The sequence below is a fragment of the Mesoplodon densirostris genome, chromosome 14 (genome assembly GCF_025265405.1).
Source record: "Mesoplodon densirostris isolate mMesDen1 chromosome 14, mMesDen1 primary haplotype, whole genome shotgun sequence".
NCBI lineage: Eukaryota > Metazoa > Chordata > Mammalia > Artiodactyla > Ziphiidae > Mesoplodon > Mesoplodon densirostris.
The window spans coordinates 4592605-4599673 of NC_082674.1; positions in this window are offsets into that span (position 1 = coordinate 4592605).

The following is a 7069-nucleotide window of genomic DNA, read 5'->3' on the forward strand; positions in this document are numbered from 1 at the left end:
GAACAGCCACATAAGCACAGAGCACAGGCTTCAAAAAGAGATGGTTTTTGAAGAAGAAAGGAAAAGTTATTGCAAAGTATAATGGAAGCAAGCAGGAGTTTTATGTCTCTTCTAGGCATTAAGGCACATGGGATGCAAGAGAAAAATTAGCCTCTGCTTTAGAGAAAACTGCAGGAAAAGCCATAAAAGACTAAACACATACCAGGAGCTCAGTGCAAGAATTCTTTCTCATAGGCCCCCAGAGCCAATCCCAGTCCTATCATATCTGTTACTCAGCACTTATGCCATGAATCTGTCTTCATGTCAACATGCTTCATTCATTAGAGCCCTTGGTTCATTAATTTTTCACTGTCGCCTCTTAAAGGTGAAACCACTCCCTAGCTGAGAGTTATGGCTTCCTAAACATTCACCATCTTTCCTGTAGGGCATATTTTTTTTTCAGAGCTTTAGACTCATGAGTTGATCCTATCTTTTTTTTGCACAACAATTTCTCCTGGCTTTTCCAGACAAGATGATATAAGAGCATACAGAGATAGCATGCTCAAAAGTGGCTTCCATAAAAATACACTTGGTAATTGCAGCTGCACTTTATGAGGCTATGATGAAAAAGACATAAAATGTAGCTGTGAAAAACTATGTTCACAAACCTGAGAAAAGTTGACTGTGAATAGCTACTCTGTGAATTACAGTGACAGATTATGACATAAACTACAACACTGGAATTGGAAACATCCTTGGATATTAAAAAGGAAATACACACACAGACACACAGAGAGACACACATATAAACACACACGTACCACTTGGTGGGAAATATCCCGAGGATGAAAAATCCTTAGACAATCATTAATTTGATTCTATTTGATTTTCACTGTCAATTGAAATATTTGTCTCTTTTTTTAATAATCTTTTCTATCTTGTTTTTAAAAATGAGATTTAATTTTTGGCCACCCCAAACTTCACATCCAACCAGAACCTCAGAATGTGACCTCATTTGGAAGTAGAGTCCTTGTGGAGGTAGAGTGGACCTTAAATGACTGAGAAGTCCATGTAGAGACACAGACACACAGAGGGGAGAAGCCATGTGATGACAGAAAGTTGAGTGATAAGTCTACAAACCAAGGAGTTAAAAACAAAGCACCAAGGAGTTAAAAACAAAGCACCAAGGGTTGCCCACAACCACTGGAAGCTAGGAAGAGCCAAGGAATGATTTTTTTTTTTCCTAGAGTCTTTGGTGAAGACAAGTCCTTCCTGATACCATGACTTCAGACTGTCAGCTTCCAGAACTGTGAGGGAATACATTTCCGTTCTTCTAAGCCACCCAGTTTGTGATGATTTGTTATGGCAGCCCTAGTAACTACCATACAAATAATTTAATGCTTATGAATTACAAAAAAATATAATTCCCTAGTACAGGGTAAGTATGTTTGATTTTCATGTATTTTGTTTTTAACTCCAAGAAGCCAAGCTTAATCAAAATTTTCATGTGGCAATGCCTCAGTTTATAGACCTAAGAATCACTAGGGATTGCATTTAACACTGGAGCAACCTCCAGTTTTCCATTTCAACTATCCTTCACAAGGAAAGCAGAGCCAGTCTTCTCAAACATAAACCGTAGTTGTTTCCCTTTTCAGATTATGACCGTTTTCTGTGTCTCAAAATGAGAGTCATACTTTTGGCATTTAACTAAGTCAAGTCAGTGGCCCTGATCTGTCCATTCAGCCTCGTTTGTCACCATGGTGCTCGGCTGTAAGTGCACACATAGATACGTTCACACTCTCTCACACATGCACCTGTAGTCTGCGGCCCTTAGAACCACATGCACTCCGGGAATAGGCTGTTTGTGCACGCGCTCCACACCTCCCTCCAGAGACCACACAGCCTGGGCCTGCCGTCCTTTCCTCAGGGCCACTCCTCTGTGTCCTCAGGATTCAGATCAACAGTCACTTCTGTAGGAAGCCATCCCCAACCCATGTGCCCCCTCCCCACTCCCTGCTGACAGGTCTCTGTGTAAATAAACTCACATCAAAGACACGTCAGAATACCTGCTCAGAGCAGAGGCTGTGAAATCATCTGGGTGATTAAAAGCCAGTTTCATCATTGACTAGCTTAAAAAACAACAACAAAAAAAAAACTCTCCAATCAGTTTCTCTATCGGCAAATGGGAAGTACAGTAACTCAACAATACTGGGATTACAAGTATTCATTCAAAAAATTCATTAACCCAGGTACATTAAGTGAATGTTCACTATACTGTTTATATTATCTTATATTAATTATAATGCAGAGGCAATGAGTTGGGAGCATGGTTGATACTTTTCAGGAACTGCGGGAAGTCACTGTGAAGTAGAACAAATTGACAGAAGAGGATGGTGGAAGGGAATGGAGGACTCGTGCATCAGTGGCACAAGTAATGGGGACTTGCAGGCCTTTCGGTTTTACTCTGAGTGCAAATTTACATGTAGTGAAGCCATAGGAGGTCTTTGAGCAAAGAGCTAGAGTGATCAGATGCATATCTTAAAAGGATTCCTTTGTGTTTGTGTTGATGAGAGACTTTATAGGATCCAGGGCAGAGAAGAGAGAGACCAGTTAAGAATTAAATCCAGAACTGAGATGGACTCAAGCATGGGTGATGGACACAAGGAGATGGTGAGAAGGTTGAAGGTAGACAAGTATTTGCTGATAGATCGGATGTAGGTGTACAGACATAAATGAGCAGCTGTGACCCCTATACTTTTAGTCGGAGCAACTGGAACGCAGTGTTGATATTTACTGAGATGCAGATGAATGTGGGAGAAACGATATTTTTGTTTTGTTTTGTTTTTGTTTGGGGAATGGGAGGGGGGGATATTGCTGTGGCTGTTGGTTAGTGCAAAGCGAATTGAGATGCTCAAAACTAAACTCTGAAATTTCTACTATATACTAGACATCAAGTAGAATGCTGAGAAGACAGTCAGAGGTATGAGTCTGGACTTCAGGGGCTACAGATATAAACACATGTTTTGTCAACTTATAGATAATATTTTAAGAGACAAATTAAGATCTCCTTGACATTCAGTGCAGATAAAAAGGAGGTCAGAACATGAGCCTTGCCATATTCTAATATTTCGAGGCTAGAGACATGAGACACACTACAGAAGAAAGGGGGAAAGAACAGTCAGGAAGTTAAAAGAAAAATGAAAATATACAATTTTATGTGTCAATTACTTTTTCGAATTTTCCAGATTGAAAAAAAATCTGGAAAAAAATTAAAATAAAAGAAAACAAAGAAAGGGTAGTCTTGGACAAAGGGAAAAATAATTTTAAGGAAGATGTACTCAAACCATGTCAAAATACATTTAAGATGAGGACTGAGAATTGATTCTTTGGTTTAGTGCCGATGTCATTGGGAGTCTTGAAGAGGGAAGACTGTTTTGAGGGAATAGTTGAGATGAAGCCCTAATTTGAATAGGTCCAAGAAAAGAAGAGAAGAGGGCAGAAGATTATACATAGACAACTCGAACTTTGATTGTTTCTGAAAAGGGGAAAGAGTGCAGAAGAGGCTGCTTTTGTTGTTCTGTTCTGTTTTATTTAGATGTGAGCTATAAATGCATGTCTGTAGGCTTTGGAAATAGAAGTTGATGATACAAGAAAGAGAGGGGAGAGCTGCTGAAAGGACCACATTGAGGAGGAGAGAGAAATGGGATGAAACATGCAGAGCCAAGAGCTGGACTTAGGAGCTCGGACACACACAGCACCAGGCGAGAAGGAAAGCGTATGAACATTGATGCAGTGGGAATGTTGTGCTGGGATGAGGGGAGCATGTGGGATTTCGATCCTGCTGACTTGTACTTTTTCACTGGTAAAGGAAATAAAGTCATCAGCTGAACATGACAATGATGACAAAGTTTTAAAGGTTTGTGAAGGGACAGGCTGGAACTAGACATTTAGGAGAGTGGAAAAGAGGGTGGGTCAGGGAAATGCAGCAACAGTCGGTGGTGGCCCTAGGAGTTCACTTAAATTAGGGGCAGCTAAAGTGAGATCAGTCTCCTCTTTTGTCCTTCTCTCCATCACTCAGCTGTACAGTGTAAGCTGGGGGTACTTGTGAGGGGGGACTAAGCCACGGTTTGAGCTTTGCTAGGAAAATTAGAACGAAAGGAGAGTTGTGCAAGGAAGAGATTTTAATGGTGGACTCTAGAATCTAAGCTGGGTAACCAACAAATAAAGAACAGAAGAAAGTGAGAGAGTGTGAAAACATGGCAACGTGGCAGGCTCAATGGTTGGTCAGGTCCAGGTATGGAGAAAAATTGTTTGATTGTGGGTCGTTGGGAAGAAGATAGTGCTTTGAGAGTAAAATGCTTTATTAAATACAACAGGTACATATTGAACATTTTAGGGAGATTGAGCTATTTGGGATATTGTAAATTTCAGTCTATGTGCCCCTACATAAAAATTCTCAATGTCATTTACACAACAGTCACAGAATAAGAGAAGACAAGATAGCATTGCTACTATAAGCTGATAACAGAAATAATCAAATGCCCGTCCTCCGTGAGGTATCATTCAACAGCTGCTCATTTCGGGGGAATGTTATTGTTTTTGTCAATGTTTTGTGTTCAATAACAGAATCAAATAATGTATAAAATGGCATTAAACAAATTTGAGAATGAAACTACCTTTCATGAAGTATTCAAATATAGTAAACACTCTGGAGGATTTTACAGACAATTTGTAAAGGTCATTTGGCTTGAAAAGAATTTGTATCTCAGCTTGTGCTTAGCTGGCAAGTTTACCACTTAGGAGAAATATGTATTGTGCATTGATAGCTCATTAATGTTTTGTGATATTCCACATTATGAGGTTATTAATTTTAAATCAGTTTATGAATAGAATCCCAACTGGAAACACTACAGAGGATATTGCTTCACTTTTCAGTCTCCAAATCCTAAATAATAGTAATCAGAAGAGGTCAATCCTGGAAAAGGTCAATTCTGAAAAAATATTGGTTTATAAACTTTTTCCTATTCTACTTCCATGCCCTCTTTGAAGCTTTTAAAAGATGTTTAAAATCAGGTCTAAAAAAACTGTGGAGATATATGCAATGGGGAAAGACAAATCCTCTCACCCCTTGGAAGAGAGCTAGGAAGATGTCCTGAACCAAAGCCATGACAAGTCTCCTGTAGCTTATCTTTTGAAAGGATATCATGAAAATTCATTCAGAGCTTTTATAACCCTGCTCTACTGTCTTCTAGCATTTTCCCTTTCCTAATTTCTGGAGACATGACTAAAACTGATCTGGTTCTATAAGTATAATTTTTTTTTTTCCTTTAGCAATGTATATAGTTTTATTTTTGTGTTCAGGGAAAACAAATGGCTCAAGGACATAACTTGATTAAGTCAGTTTTCACATATTTTATTGTGCATATGATGGACCCTTCAATCCAGAAGCACTTTTCATTCTAGTAAACTGTCTTTTATTATTTCTTTGATTATTTCAATGATGGCTTCCTCTCCTATATTTCCTTTCTTCTCTCTTACAAGAATTCTGTAGAGCTTCCCTGGTGGCGCAGTGGTTGAGAGTCCGCCTGCCGATACAGGGGACTCAGGTTCGTGCCCCAGTCAAGGAAGATCCCACATGCTATGGAGCGGCTAGACCCGTGAGCCATGGCTGCTGAGCCTGCGCGTCTGGAGACTGTGCTCAACAGTGGGAGAGGCTGCGGGGGTGAGAGGCCCACGTACCGCAAAAAAAAAAAAAAGAAAAAAAAAGAAAAATTATAAAAAACTGTATAGAAGGAAAACATAGAATTATTCATTAATGCCCCAAAAATAGACCCCCTAAATTTCTTTGATTTGTAAAAGCTGAAGGAAATCCCCAGATTCTTAACTGCATCCCCACAAATCTCCCCAATATTCTAAAGTCAGCCTTGCTGTCCATCTCTGACCGCTTCCGTAAAGTTTTCCCATTTACCCTTCTTGTTCATGACTTACAACACCTAAAACAAACCCTCTTGTTTCCTATGTTCCCTCAGCCCTTCATCCATACCACCTACATGGTGCTACATGTCAAGAGCTTCATCTTCTTTCTTAAAACTTGGTGTCTTACTGGATAAACTCCTGGAAGGAAGGGACTCCTATTCTCTCCTAACCTCTTTATCCACAGCACATAACCTGAAAAACAGTCTCATTTTTCACAAATATTAATAAAGTACTTGAATGTTTTCCTTTCAAATATTGCCAAAATGACAAATATAAACTGCCGTCATATGGTTTAAATAAATTCAGGATAACTGACTCAAAATGGCTTAGCAGAACAGGCAGATGGTTGATGTTAGCTCGTGGTTCTAAGAATGAGGTTCACTTTATGATCTTACTTGGTATAGAAAACTCTGTTACTGTTGACCAATATCTGGTTTCTCCATGCTTTTGAACCTAGCTATAGCCATGTGACTTGTGCTTGAAAATTGTGGATTAATGATTTTTTCATGTCAGCAGTTTTAAGAGTTAGGTTTTCTCAGCTTTAAAACTATCCTTCTATATCCTATTGTGGTACAGGGGCTGGAACTCTGCAGACTGTTTCACTTCTCCAGTGCACTTCGCTTTGGTGATGCCATTATGGAACAAGAGAGAGACCAGAGGGCATGAGACAGGACAAGAGATTTGCTTCTCTCTCTTTGCTTATCCTTCCTGTAAACACAGTCTACACAAAAGTTCCTTACCCACAAAGCAGCAAGTGTTCCAATAGCAGTTGGTTCCAGTCTCCAGAATTTTCACACACTTGCGGAAACTACTGGATAGCACCCACGCACAAAAGTCTGAATCTCAGCTCTGTCAGGCACTGCCCTGAGGGTCTAGGTTCTGATGACCTCCAGCCCTGACTGCCAGAGTTGCTCCCTGCAGTTTCTCTCTCATTGTTACTATCTCATTGAATTCAACCTGACTCTGATGGAAAAAGAGCCAGTACCTTGGCCCTAAGCTCTTTCTAATATCATCAGCCACTTTCAGAATAGGTGCTGACCCATCCTTCAGGTCCCAGAGAAGGATGACAACATCCCAATGAGATGACAGTTGGAAGGTGACATCTGGGTACCAA